The following is a 14,792-nucleotide window of genomic DNA, read 5'->3' as shown; positions in this document are numbered from 1 at the left end:
GTGTAGGATGTTCAACAAGCTGGTCCGGTTAGTTATTCGGCAAACGCCACCAGCAGCGTAATTATTATCGATATTGCGCTCTCCGGTTCGTGCATCGCCGCCTGTCTGCAAAATGTATTCCTCTGATGCGCATACCAACGTGTACAAGGGTTCAATCGCGGTTTGGCGAGGGGTTGGAAAATCGGCCAGGGGGATGCGCAGGGGGATGTTTCGTAGTAGGGCGGACCAGTGAAGGGAAAACATGGTGGCCACTGGTTGCGGCATTCATCAGAGGCGGTACTCTGCGTATACCTTTTGAGATCTCTCCTTTCTCCTCTCCTCTCTCCTCGTTCTTCTCTACCTTTTTTTCCTCTTTTCTCTTTTCCTCTTTCACTTCGATCGTTCACGTGTGTACACGTCGGTATACAACGAAACACCAAAGGGGGTTTGTGAAAAAAAAGCTTCTTCCATTGAGAATATTCGCAATAAAGGGAACCGCCTTCGTCGGCTCCTTTCACCTAATATTCCATTGCCGAGGGAAAAAAAATCATTCGCCCGTATTTACACCTACTTTCGGCTACTTGGAAACGCATTATCGCGCTCCTCTCCGAGAGCACGGTCTACAGCCGTTTCTGAAAAGTTACACGATTTCACGGATACGCGCGTACCCAGTGTATTGTGCCGCGCACAGTGGAGATACCAATGATACGCCTTTTGTATTATTGTTGTTTCGTTTAAGCATACTGCGGTGGATGTCTATTTAGCGTTTGGCAAGTGTTTGAAGCTTACAAGATTTATCGAGTAGATCGTTCCTCCTATGTTTTTGCTAGATTATGTGATTATTCCGGATACAGATTTTTCGTCTAGTTTATATCTGTAGTTACGACCCAACATTTTTAGTTACATGTGACGATATAATTCATTTATTTATTATGTTAGAAATATATAGACGACTATTAAATATTTTATTAAATGAAGATGTAGCCTCGTTCGTAGAAGTTTCCTTTATTCGTAGTAAGGAAATTCGTAAATTTTTGAAGCCACTAGAAAATGTGAAAATATTCAGACCACAAATGTCATGACGATGTTTCCTCTATCGATACGTCGGTATTATTTGACATTCTTTTTGCTCGAGACTCAGCCGGTTATCATCGACATTAAGTAGCTCGTTAATCCACAAAGCCATACTACCAAACTGTATGTAAAAACGCCATTAACTTTCTTTAACATGCTACACGTGTAAAAAGGAAAATTCGATAAAACAATTTTCTGCGACTTCTCAACGACGAATCCCATCTTCTGCCAGTATTACCACTGATTAAAAAAAGGGATAGAACGTATAACGAGTTGGCGTTTTCACAAAGCCGTAACACAATCGTGAAAAGAGCATTGAGAACGAGCGTTTGGGACGAGGAACAGGTAGTAGGAACGTTTCACAGGTAAAACGCGAAACGGGAACGGGACGGGATAGAAATCACGGGGAAACGACTTTTAATTACGGGACAGAGGGGAGGCGCGTACGCCGCGGCGAAAGAACGAGAAAAAACGAGAAGGGAGCGGCATGGATCAGAGGCACCACGAATGTTTTCAATTACATTTGCAGCACTCCCCAGCATCGGTGTCTGATTACACCGAGATGTCGGGAGGCTCGTTTGCCGCGAAATGCACTTGCCGTTTCGATGCCGCGCCTTGTGTTCCCGTCCTCGCTAAATCGGCCTATGTGTATAACAGCGAATTCGCCTAACCCAATACGTACAAGTAGACCAAGCATTGCTTATTCGAATTTTCAATCGTCCGAATATTTAACTTTCTTCCAAGTGATACCACGTAAACAAAATTAATATTCTAAATACATTTCATAATATTAGGTCATGCCATAAGTTCGTGCCGACTTTTGTGTATACATTTCATGTGTCGATTTATAAACATACGGCGATAAGGGACCGATGCACTTGAAAAATGGGAAGAAGTTGTACAACGAGAGGGGGATTACATTTTTTCATAAAACTGAAAGGTATGTAAAGAATCTAAACATATATAACCGCTCGAAAAACGGAACGAACTTATGGGATGACCTAATATATTCTTTATGTATCAACGAGTTTAGTGCTTGATTAGATTGTACTTCTGAACTTACCATTTTAAGGATCAAGATGCTAGGTAAACGATATAAATTAAACAAAAATAATTTTAAGGAATTGGTTTAAAAAAGGTTTGTAATTTTATAGCTTAAAAATATACTAATGTGTAATACAAACTATAGTATACTACATATAATATGTTATATGTAATAAGTCATGATATTTGCATGAAGCATGAGAAATTTGATTATCCGATTAACCTGTAACTATTTATACGTTTTTATATTGTGCCAATAATTGAGATTACAGTATAGAAAGGCGAATCATCTGATCATCTTCTTCCTCTCATTCGAAATGTCCTCGTCAGTTACCATCGATTCCCTTCTCGAAACTCGTCTTTCGGTAACCTGATACATTTTTTGGTCGGCGAGTGGGCCCATTTTTATCCCGCTATGTAACCACTGAGAGATTAGGCGAAATATTTATATACTATGTTTCTTTCGGGCGAAGTTACTATGGGTCAAAGCTCTCAAAATAAAATGTGCCCTATATTTTCTTAAGAAATTTATCTTATCTTATATGTTGCTATCTGATCCATTCGATCAAGGTACAAAAAAGGTATAAAGTAGTTTATTCTTTGCACTTCTTTCGCCGATATCTGTAATCGTATGGCATGATTTTGGATGCATGCAAAAATATTCACTAAACAACAGGCAAAGCCACCATATATTCAGCTATCCGTGACACTGAGAACTTCCGGTGTCCTCACCGGAAGTATATGCAGCGAACCACGATCCAGCCGCTGGATCATATTTCTCGCAGGATTTGCCACGTTGTTATGTCGAATTCACGTGCCGTGAGATTAGCCTAATAATTAGGAAATGAGGCTGCCATTTAAAGCAGGCGGTTCTCGTAGAAAACGGATGTTGGAAAATATTTTTTCCGGGGATCCATTGCACGGTCTCGCTGTCATGAATGAAAACTTGACTCTCGGCGGGTATCAGCATTTCCGACTAGGTGAATTTCATATTCCACGGGTATTATTTGAACGATTAACGCGAATGGAAAAGCTCGTTGCCAGTCCCTGCCCTCGTATTGTTGGCAGCATTTTCAACCGAAGCATTTACAATTCTCTCTTTATTGCCTTTCGGCTTATCCGGATTGCGTCGGGCCGCGAGCGAGCCGCGTTTCATTCTAATAATAACCATTAAGTTAACGAACTGCAACGCGGCTGTTTGAACACCGCTGGACACAGGGATTAACGTACCATTAATAAGATTATCCGCGTAAACAATAGATTGTCCATTTCCGACCTCCGGCCATCCGATTTCGCCGGATATATAATGTGAGCCACGAGACTCGCGGTTTATTGAAAAACTCGATACACGGCCGCCAGAGATTTGCAAATGTGACAATTCGTATGCCAATATGGCGAAGATACGGTGTGGCGTTGACGACGAAATATGGCCTATAAAAGAAGGAGATTAGAAATTATTATTTGCTAGATATGGTTAGATGATATTTTTCCCATTTTTTAGATTGATGTCGTACGACCAAGATTATTAGGTGGAAATATTTAAAGATGAACTACTATATAGTGATTTATGATTTTTATTTTGTAGAAAAGTAAAGGATATATATGTATATAATGGACGTAACGTATATAAAGGATCACATGTATATAATGTGATAGAATGTTATCTTAAATGTTTTTCACATTCCACCAAATAGTTTCTCATGCAAAATGTGTAAAAATATATATAAAAATCGGTATCTTAAAAAATTACATTTTAATAATTATTTATAGTAGACAATTTATAGTAGACGTCGTTCAACTTTTCAAAGTATTCTAAACTTCGCAAAAATGCAGAGGAACAATGATTACATCTATGAAAAACTTCTCTATCAAAGAGATAATGAATAGTGGTAAACAGAAGTAAACGCAATAATCGAGAAGCGTTACAGACAACTGACCCATGGAACATCGATTTGGCACACTTTTGAGATAAACTTTCAATCAGAAGCCAAGTGGAATTTCCGCAGCAAAACTATCCGATACGGCCGATGTTTGACATACACGTTTCACGAGCATCAGTCGACGTCCCAACGGTACGTGTCGTCGTCGTTTGCAACAGGAACGCATGGCACCCGTCGATTTCAACTTTAACTTGATAAATCCAATTGTACGCGCTGGATAAGCTGAACGGTACACGAGGGGCGTGACGAAAGAGCCGCGTCGAAATTCTGACAACGATATGACTGTCCCACGTTTCACGGAAGCCACCTAATCCTACCGATACAAATGCTATTGATCTTTGTTCCATTATATAGTTCAATTTGAACGAAGCTTTGCGTCTTTGATAGAAAATTTATCGAGAAAGAAGGAAGAATATTAAGGGATCAAGCGATTTCCTCGTTATTACTGTGACGTACTTTAATATTAAGACCACATTTTTGATATTTTCTAAAACTAAATTGTTTTCCATATTGTCAGTGTGACACATAAAAATTCGGCCAAATTTAAATGATATTTACATGAACAACATCCATCAGTGAGTCGAGCACCGCACGAATGCAAAAAGAACAATATGCAAATATGTCTTATATCGATTACATATTACAAAACCAAAATGTAAGAATAGAATTTTGTTATACGGATTATGCCGGTCATTTTTCACTCACTTAACCAATTTTCCAACAAAACCCACTTTTCTAGCCAACCGGTGCGGGTAATGTCCATTTAGCATTCTTAAAGATTCAGGACCCAAACCCATAGGATAAAGCTTAGAAGCTCACAACCTGTTGACAGGAATCTTTCGAATCAAATGGTAAATACTTTGCTTAAGATGGGTATACCGTTAAAAAGGCAAAGTGCATTTTCAAAGACTCCGGATAATATTTCTAGGAAACAAATTAACTGTAAGAGAAGAGGCAAAAAGAAATGAAAGAAGATGATTATGGGGTTCTTTGTATCTGTGTCGATATAGAGACGGTTACAAACAATTCAGAGGAAGAAGTACAGGCGGAAGTATCGTTTGAATCGTCTGATCCATGCTTGTATTCACGGAGCATTTTAATCGGGAGCCACGCGTAAGGAGGGTGCTCAGTTGTGGGATCAACGACCGAAATAAATGAGAAGTGTCACTCAAGCGTCGAGACATAATTATATACATAGGTATCTATCCGCTACCCATCTACCCGTTCTACTTTAATCTAGTTACATATCTGGTAATCGTCCATCTTCCTCTCTTTTCCTCTTCTCCTCTCTCTTTTCGTACTCTGTTTCCTCCTTTCATCTGAGAAGACTGTCTATGTACGTAATCGAGTCAGATACAATTTGATCAGTGAGATGATACGAGAATTTTGCTTGCAAGCAGATTTTTCTGCTTGAATAATTTTATTGTTGAAAGTTTCTGGGAAAATATTTCTCTATGCTAAGGAAGTCGTGAAATAGTTTTCCGAAACGTATCGTTGATAACTGTTGTTGATAATCTATGGATGAGATCGAAGGATTAGTATCGAATAATTCGAAGGTAGTTCATTTATTCCCTTTTTAGTTCTGCAATTACAATTTATTTATTTTTTTATATATATAAAATTAACTTCAATTCTAAGCTTAATTCTAATTTATACTTTATGTTACATTTTTCAGGTTCTTATTCTGTCCAACGAGTCCAATTGATAAGAGATAAGCATAACCCATTACACGATATACCAACAATTGTTTTATAATTATTATATAATGAATTATAATCTTTACAATATTTAAACTGACTTGCTAAAGCTGAAAAGGTTAATGTTCAAAGAGGTAACTATCTAAGTAAAATACCAAAATTGAGAATTGATCCTAGTTTCCTTCAGGTTATGATACGTGATCTTATTTCCCTCTTCTAACTCATTGGATTTCTCATTGGACAGAGAGTATAAACGCCACATCCTCGTCTATTTTTCGAACTTGCCGGTCCCTTTTTTTCAACAGTAGCCTCTGAACGAAACACTTTCAACCGGATGTCTCGGAGGACAGGACATAGTGTGACGGAACTTTCGTTGAATGGCCCGTGCACACGTCGATGCTCCGGCCTGATCGATTCCCGTGCCCCGGCACCAATTACCCACGGATCGGTGATTAATTGCACACTCGGTCGAGTACACGTATTAAGTAGCGTCGCTAGTGAGATCGGCCGTCCTTGGCGGTGTATCTTCGGTGTTCTTCCCTCGGAAAGTTCGGGCGGTGTATGACCACTCACGTGTAGGCAAAATCGACCGAGTGCAGGTTGCTGTCTTTTTAGCTAAACTCCGACTGTTTAAGGAAAAAACATGAGACGATGTCGCGGCCGTATACCGTGCTGCTCTTTAGCACGTGAAAGAAAGGTTCGTACTAACGAAGTGGAAACTGTTTGTTGCGAATACATTGTTCTCGTGTCGTTCTAGAAGCTGCTGTAAGATTGTTGCTTTCTTTCCTTGCTAAATTTTTATTTTCGTAACGACATATACAATGGTGTGTAAAATTTTCTGGTTAGATTTCTCACTTTATACGTACATATTTCAAGAACAATGTCTGGAAGAATGTTAACTAATATTGGGATAATAATAATAATAATTTGAATAGTATTGGATATAAGAAAATAGTACAATAAATAAAGTATTGTTACATAGACATATGATACAAATTAAAGTTTCTTGAAATATATCTTTTCGAATATAAAGTGAAAAATCTGTTGTCTGAAAAATCTGAAAAGTCTTGCATACCATTATAGTAGTTACCTATATACATAGTACATATGTATTTTCACTTTGTCATTAAATTTTACTACAATATTATTCCATGGTTATCAGATAATAGAAATAACAGTATACGCATAATACAATATATCTTATTATATTATCCTTTCTCTATAATTAGAATACTTTAATATCTATCATCCGATGAACGCAGAAAGAAGCATAGTCATGCTCGAAACGTAAACAATTATAAATACTCAATTAGATCAACAGACTAACGAAGATGGAGGAGGTGACACGAAAAAATGCTGTTCATTATAAACAATAATTAATATTAAATCGGCCATTCATCCGGCATTGAATAACGTCGAAACGAGAAACGATGATTGGTAGGAAAAATCGGGACACGCACGAGAATGCATCTCTCGCGCTCGAAAATAATTAACGACCATAGGAGTCGTCTGTTTTTTCTCTTTCTCTTTTCATGCGTCGAGTACGTCGCCGAATGGAAGGAACAATCGTTGGAGATTTATATCCGAAATGCATGTGCGACACTCTGTCGTGATCCATTATACTTGGTATGGGTGTTAACACGTTGCTTGTCATTGGTAACGATTCTCTCTCTTGCTTCTTTTTCTTTTCTTTTGTCCTTTTTTTCGCGAAGTACACGCTCTCGAATTAACGCCTCAACCGTCGCGTCGGACGAGAATTAAACGCACAGGTAATTGGACCGTAATTGGAGTCACCTGTTCTAGGGCAAAACGATGTCGACTTCGCGATACGATCGAACGTGTCCGAACAATTATTTCGCGTGTGTGCTGCCTTCTTGTGACACGATCTGAAGTTCACGTCTTATGTAATTAAGTACATACAGTGTGGATGATACAGTAAGTACTTACATAGATTAGACGATTTATACAAAGTATCAGTAGTACAGAATAATTATTGTCATACAGAGAAACTGTTTAAGATAAAAGAAAGCAGTGCAATGTACGTATGTAGGAAATTAAAATGTTTTTCTTTGATATACGGATGCGTAAAATACACATATTAATGGTTGATGGACGATTAGTGGAATGGGTTAACTGTAACGCAGTATTCCATGAAGTAGGGAATTAAAGGTAGGTAGGAAACTTGCGAGTACAAGCATGTGTACATAGGTGGCAGTCGAAGACTGACATTGTTCAATCTCGTATACTTCCGAATGACACCAGTTCCAGTTTAAGAAACTTCCTCACGTTGCCTTTACGTTAAAAAACCCTAGTCCACATGTATTCGTGCAATGTATAAAAGAAACAATGTGTAACGAATATTTGTAAAAAGTGGTGTACATAAAGAATAATGTTTGTCTATGTTGGAAGACGCGGTAAACAGTACAAGACGGTTATACAGACAAGAAAATGTATGGCAGGAAAGAGACACGAGAAAAAAAGAAGGGTGGAGGAAAAGGAGCAATAAAGTAGCAAATTGCGACACACGTTCATACGAGAATCTCGTTCACGCATCCTCACGTCCGTGCGCGTACACAACTCACACATATGCACACATACCTGTATAGGACTAACATGTAAACGACGCACAAACACACGCGCATACGTACGGATCGTCGACTTACCTCTCGGCGCAGAAATTCGGGCGGCTAGCTGAAGGCAGAGAGAAAAGAGGCAGGAAGATGACGACGGCCGCGACGGCGTTGCGTGCAAGAGTGGCGTCGCGACGCCGGGCGTCGACGTGCGTCGCGCACGCCGCGCGGTGCTGCGCCGCCAAACAGACAATGGCGTCCTGTGGCGCGGTCCAACGACAAAGGGCGCCACCTCCACGAAGCGCCGCCCATTTCCAACATCCTCGTCGTTGAAAGTGGCTCTGTGGCACGAATACTGGCTGGTGAAGGCTCGAGAACGTTGCGACGTCGCACGATGTTGCTTGTTCGATTTCCCCCACTGTAACGGCATCGGTGCAAACGGGGAATGTCGGATGTACGAGAAAACGAGACACGACCACGCCAGCGTGTCGCTAGCTCCACCCATAGACACGCTCAGGCGAAACGGGACGCTGGTCGGTCTCGCAGCCACCTCGGCTTCGGCGACTTTGCCCGGCAGCGCAGGAACCTCGTCGGGCTAGCTGAGCCTGCTGTTAGAAAGAGAAACGAAGAAGGAAAGAGAAGACAGCCCGATAGAGAGGGAGATCGTACGGTTGGGAGTGTGTTGAGCGTGAGGGGTGGGGGTGCCGAAATCGTGCGGCAGGGATCTTCGCATGAAGGAAGGCAGACTCTGATGGTCAATCGGGCGCCGCGCACCGCAGCAGTGACGCGTCACTGCACCCCTGTTTTCGAGTTGCACGTGTTTCTTTCCTCTTCACCGACGCTCACGTTCAATTGTCCTCTTCTCGTTTTCCTTGGTCAGCTTGCCGCGATAACGACCGATAAACACAGTATACGAGACTCGCCCGCCCGAAAATACCGAAATAGTCGTTGCCGATGGTAGAGAGCGACGTTGTTCTCGCGACGCGGTCATTCTATCACGTTCCGTCGAATCTCGTCTTCGATCGCAGACCACGGGTCTCGTTCGTGTTTCCGTGAACGACGAATCGTTCATCGTCATTGTCGTCGTCGTTGTCGTTTCGTGGTTGTCGATTTTTCCTGTGCCGATTTGCAACACAGGAGGCAATCTTCGTTTTAGATCGATTTGCAGCTAAGCTGCAGTGGTGAATTCCGTTACGAGCATTTCGCGCCACTTCCGTTTTAAACTGTGCAATTCTCAGTGATCAGTGAGACCGTTTCCAAGAAGATCTACGATACGTACAGCGAGATTCATCTGTTTTCGAAGTCGTGGCGAATCGAGCCGCTCGAATAGTACCGCTGGTCGAGCTGCGTTCGAAAAGTGTTGTGAACATCCCGCGGAGACACGTAGCTGCGGATTGTGCTTTTAGCTGGTGACTGGATCCGGCCTGACCACGGCCATTCTCGACACGGTACGTTTATTAGTTTTTATCGTTCGATAAATTTCGATGTGTCAGTCGTGAATGTAAATTTTCATAGAGATGGTCATACGTTATTAGAAGATACAGGTTAGAACGCGCAAAGTTACAGTGCATATGCATACGGCATAATTAAGCCATGATATGATTTCTTATCTCTTCTAGGTAAATTTCATTTATTTTCTGATATTTAAGAATGTAAAAGTAGGTTTGCCTGATGTAAATTATCAAGCACTTATAACGGCTGATCCTAAAGCTAGTTACATTTACAACTGCTTTTGCGTCTTCTTATATTTAACTGGAAATAGGCGCGAAATTTAAAAATTCATATATGGTATGAAACTTGTCGGTTATCAGGATCCGGCGGTCAATGATATCTTGTAAAAATTTCCTCTTCTGTAAACATTATCACATATAAATTGAATGATACAGCATTCTTTTGCTATTTTATAGTGAAAAATTATAAAACGTTATTTATTTCGTAAAATTACATCTTTAAAGTTTTGTATCTGTGATTGCCGACGGATTCGTTACTAGGTTGTTAAATAGTTAACTTTGAAAGTATTTCAGTTGCAAGGAAAGGAAATAGCATTAATAATATTGTATATCTTCGAAAAATACAAAGTGCTTTTACTTTTTTTCCACATTTTTTCATATTTTTATTAAATTCAAGTAGTACTGATTTCCATGCGTATTATCTTTATAATAAATTTCATGGTAACAAAGCTTTACGTTAAACCACTTACATTAATACAATCTTGCGATCGCCACTATAAAAGTTGTTTTATATTTTATGCGTTTTTAAAAGCAATAGAGCCAAATAGTTTTCTATACAGAAGTTATTCGTTAACGTTGTGCAACTTTTTTCAATCAATTTACCGTCAATCACAAGCTCGCTAATTATTCACTATATCCCGTGATATATTTTCTATAAAAAAAAAAAAAGAAGAAAAAAAAACAGATGAAACGTAAGCTAATAATTTACGAAAATACCAAACAGTCGATCCGAGTTAGTAAAACGAAGTGCATTTCTGTGAGCAGTAAATCCTTTACGTAAAGTGCTTTGCTACTGCTATAGCCGCAAGTGATACTATACCTTATTTTACGCCTTGAGCCAGTGAAACTGATTGCTCGTTCCGGATCGTCAATGGACTAAATTTTTTCGCGTAGATTCGCCCATGAGAAATTGTAATAAACCAGAATAGACGTAATAACTTGAAATGCCGACGGCATAACGCTTAGCCACAAATTGCGCGAGCCACAATAGCGCTGTTAACACTCCTGTAGCTTATTGTGATCGCGGAAAAAACGCTGTCAATTGAAAGTGAATTGCATCGGGTTTATACCGTTCGAGGGATTAAATAATGCAGCCGCTACCCTTTGTTATTTACCGGCGAAAATTTGCCGAGCATCCAAATTACCTTTTTCACGTGAAATCGGGGAAATTAAGGTTATTCGCTGTGATTCGTTGAAATTAAGATAAACGAAGCGGGAGACTATAAAGTTCTTCATCAAAATCGTTTTTTAAAAACTACAATTTTTTTATGTTACAACATTGATAAGAAGCTTGGTTAAATGTCTGAAGTAGCAAAGAATTAAAGATTAAATATGATACTTTTTAATTAGAATGAATTTTAGATTATGTGATAGAAGTCTATACGTAATAAATGCATAGATGAATTTGAAACGATGTTACCTGTTAAATAAGTAAAGCACATCTACTCTGATTGTTATTGATAAAGTGATTTAGATAAGATAAATTGAAGAATTTGCCGACTATATTCAGTATGAAAATGAAGTCTAGTAATTATCAAAGAATAAACCCTCGTCATATTACGAATAGCAAGCGACCGTTTCATATCTTGAAAATGGATCTTCCTTCGTTTCGCGAGAGACATCTTTCGAAGAACAACACGCTGTTAAATCAATTGTAGAACGACGGAACGACGATGGCAGGTTGGAATTTCCGTACGGCGCCGTTTCGCGTTGATTGAGCTTCCGCCGTTGATATTTTCATCTCATTATACTTTCAAAATTTCGGAACCGCGTGCGCGAACGTGCTAGTATATTTCGAACGAATAAAACAAATTTTCCCTTTATGAATAATTTATGCCATCGTCGGCGGAATTAGGGATCGCGGGCCACGATGGCGCGCGGACACGGCGAACACCTGTCCGTCTTTATTATTTTTACACGAACGCCGACTCGTCTGCGAGCGAGCTCCAGAGGTGGGGAAAAAAGAAACATCGCGCGCGCTCATTGAAAGTGATACAATCTCGGAAAATAACAGATGTCCCCTCGTTGCTTTCGAGTGCTCGACAAAGAAACGCTTTCGTCTACCTCTGAGATTTCACGTAAAGCCCTTTGTTGTACTTGAACCGCTCCAGGCTGAAGAGACAACCGGCCTGTCACAGGAAATTTACCGATCCAAATCATTTACTAATTCTATGCACCTTTCTTCTCTTTACAAATTGTGGCTACTAAAGACTTAGCGTTTAGAAAAAATCAAAGAAACCTAAGCGCAATCTAATTTTTAAATATGACCCACCAACATATGATCTTTACAATTGTCGTTAAATATATTTTTTTAAATTGCCCTGGATGTACAGAGTTTAGTTTTTAGATTAGGGAAGCCGTAAATGAAAATCTCATTGAGAGAAAACAAATTTTTAGTCTCTTTCTGAAACTCACGATGTTCTACATCAAAATTCCTATAATATTTTTAATGATCATCATCTTCACTAATAACCACATTTGCGCTGAAGCGGCATTGAAAGTTAGTAACAGAAAAGAAGAGAAAGTATAGAACATATTGGGTTTTACAATTTGCCTAATACATATCGTGAAAATCACCATGAGAAATCCGCACGCGTGTAATGACAGTTTAGTTTTTATCTTCTTATAATTTGCAATGCGTTGAAGGTCTTTAGCACGGTCTATTATGCGCGTGGGAAGTGTTGTTTTGCGTGCCATCAGTGCATCGTCTCGAAGTTATCGTTCATTCCGCCTAACGAGATGCAACCTGTCGGAGAGATGTGATGTTCAGTACCGTACGAAGTTAGCCGTGGGTCGTATGCTTCTAACGAGAGTAGTTGCGGCTCGTTTTCTCGCTTTCCTTCGCATTCCGCGTCCGACGGTCCTCGAACAGAGGCATCGTAATTTCATGTTTATTTACTGTGCGTCCTGAACCGAAAATTGTCAGGCATTAGGTTAATGTACAAAAATCCTCTTTACATTTAACGATCTCTCGTTAACGAGGCCACAAAATCGCGAAATATTTCTCACCGGAAGTCGTTTTCGCCGAAAGGAAAAGCGTGCGCCCACCTGTATTTAATTGCAAATCGAGCGTCGAGGATGTCGTTACGCGTTGGACCCGTCGCTTTGAAACTTGTTTTTTCGTCCCGTTGCGAGAAAGCGACGAAACCTTACCCCGTGGTAATTTTTCGCGTAAAGTGTCTCAGACTGACTGGCTAACGAAACGAAGTAATTTAATGTGTCGCAGACTCTTCTAAACACGCGACGTAGGAGACCGAAGGAACCGAGTACATAATTAGTAAATTTTGTGCAGATTTAATTTCTGTGAGAATTTAAACACGCTTATACTTAACACACTATACCGGGTGCATTCTGGCTCACCGAATAATACATTTATGTAGGTATGTATCTATGTGTCGATTAATTTCTTGCTTTTTTTTTTAAATTGGAGATATATTAACGAATTCGTTATTAATATATTTAATTTCAATTATCTGCGATTTAAAATCATGACATAATACAGGAATAGAGGAGAGTCAACGATATATTACTCTTAATTCATGGATTTTGGATTGGTGGTTTCTGCTGAACAAAGTTTCAATAGCAGGAGCAATGAACGCGATAAATAGTACCGTATTACGTTTCATAATCTGATAGTCGCGCTGGGTATTTGAAGTAAATGTGGTGTTTAGTACGATACAATGCGTTGTAACCTATAATCAGTCGATGCCGGTGTACAGCTTGCACATTTTGATCGAGCCGGATCGTCGTCTATAACCGTCCAGTGACCCCCTTCGTCGTGACGTTCCCGCGATGCAGATGAAAGGAGCTAATGATCTACGAAGCGGACCGAAAACCATAATTAACACTTATCGTAACCGCGACGTGATTAACCGTGATGAACGAAAGCGACGGTGGAATACGCGTAGGTGTGCGTCCGCGTCGCACGTTGTAAACTCGCCTTCGGACGAGCTGTCTCGATCGCCAAAGAGCATATTACCGACGATGTAAACACTGTGCTGACCGCAACCATCTCGGCTGTGCAAGAGTTAAATTACACGGTCGATAGTAAAAGCTCTTCTTGCTTTCAGCGGAACAAACGATTTCGTGCGTCAACACACGCTGATCACGTTTGAACTGTGCATCATGTGACGTTTTGTTAGCGTTGTAAATGGGCTAGAATATAATTCTGCAGATCTGGTTTCGCGATATACTTAGTTTTCTATTAGGGCTGTTTTAATAGCTATGTATATGTTCAGAGGATGCTGGTTTATCTTGACAGGGAATTTCTTTTTTATCTACAGAAAAAGGTATCTGTTTGTTTTAGTCTTTTGATTTTTTTGTGTAGTTTGTGTAGTTTGTATAGGATATGTTATATCATTATATATGTACATTAATTTAGGCGATTATTTGTTGCTATTAGTGTAGTAGAACATTGTAAATGAATAAAAGTAATATAAGTGTTATAAGATATGCATGATTTTCCTAATCAAAGTGATCATTCTAATCTAGATTCTTCATATGATAAAACAACAATTATGTAAAATACTTTGTAGAGTGTAGTGACATCTAGTAACGATATTTGATGTTTTTTCATATCGTAGCGAGTGTCTTTTACGAGCACATATCGATGATGAGAATGAAAACCTCAAATAAACAATTAGAATCTAACAATCAGAAATAATGTTAACATAGCAACTGACGTTGTAACGAGTAAAATTTTTTTCGTACGCAAAATACAACGCGTCGCGTGTGTTTTCGATACGCTTTTCGATCGCA

The 14,792-nt window shown here is 39.6% G+C and overlaps 1 protein-coding gene and 1 long non-coding RNA gene across 5 annotated transcripts in view; one reads left to right on the top strand and one right to left on the bottom strand.

The window, feature by feature from the left end:
• Nucleotides 1–7,446: 7,446 nt before the first annotated feature.
• Nucleotides 7,447–8,625, bottom strand: LOC125385277. The gene is made up of 2 exons (XR_007224352.1): nucleotides 7,682–8,625; nucleotides 7,447–7,620 (listed from the first exon to the last, which is right to left on the bottom strand). It is a non-coding gene; the product is annotated as an uncharacterized LOC125385277 (long non-coding RNA).
• Nucleotides 8,626–9,047: 422 nt separating this feature from the next.
• The window catches only part of LOC100649412 (paired box protein Pax-6), a 58,767-nt gene continuing 53,022 nt past the window's right edge, over nucleotides 9,048–14,792 (top strand). For 3 of the 4 annotated variants that reach the window (XM_048406610.1, XM_048406611.1, XM_003395991.4), the window contains exon 1: nucleotides 9,050–9,752. The gene's annotated coding sequence lies outside the window, so the exon portion shown is untranslated. Of the gene's footprint in view, nucleotides 9,753–14,792 lie in introns of all 4 variants that reach the window. The other variant, XM_048406609.1, reaches the window with a different exon arrangement.

The sequence above is a fragment of the Bombus terrestris genome, chromosome 6 (assembly GCF_910591885.1).
Source record: "Bombus terrestris chromosome 6, iyBomTerr1.2, whole genome shotgun sequence".
Classification (NCBI taxonomy): domain Eukaryota; kingdom Metazoa; phylum Arthropoda; class Insecta; order Hymenoptera; family Apidae; genus Bombus; species Bombus terrestris.
Note: the sequence above shows the minus strand (reverse complement) of the source record. Positions and strands in the feature narration are given on the sequence as shown.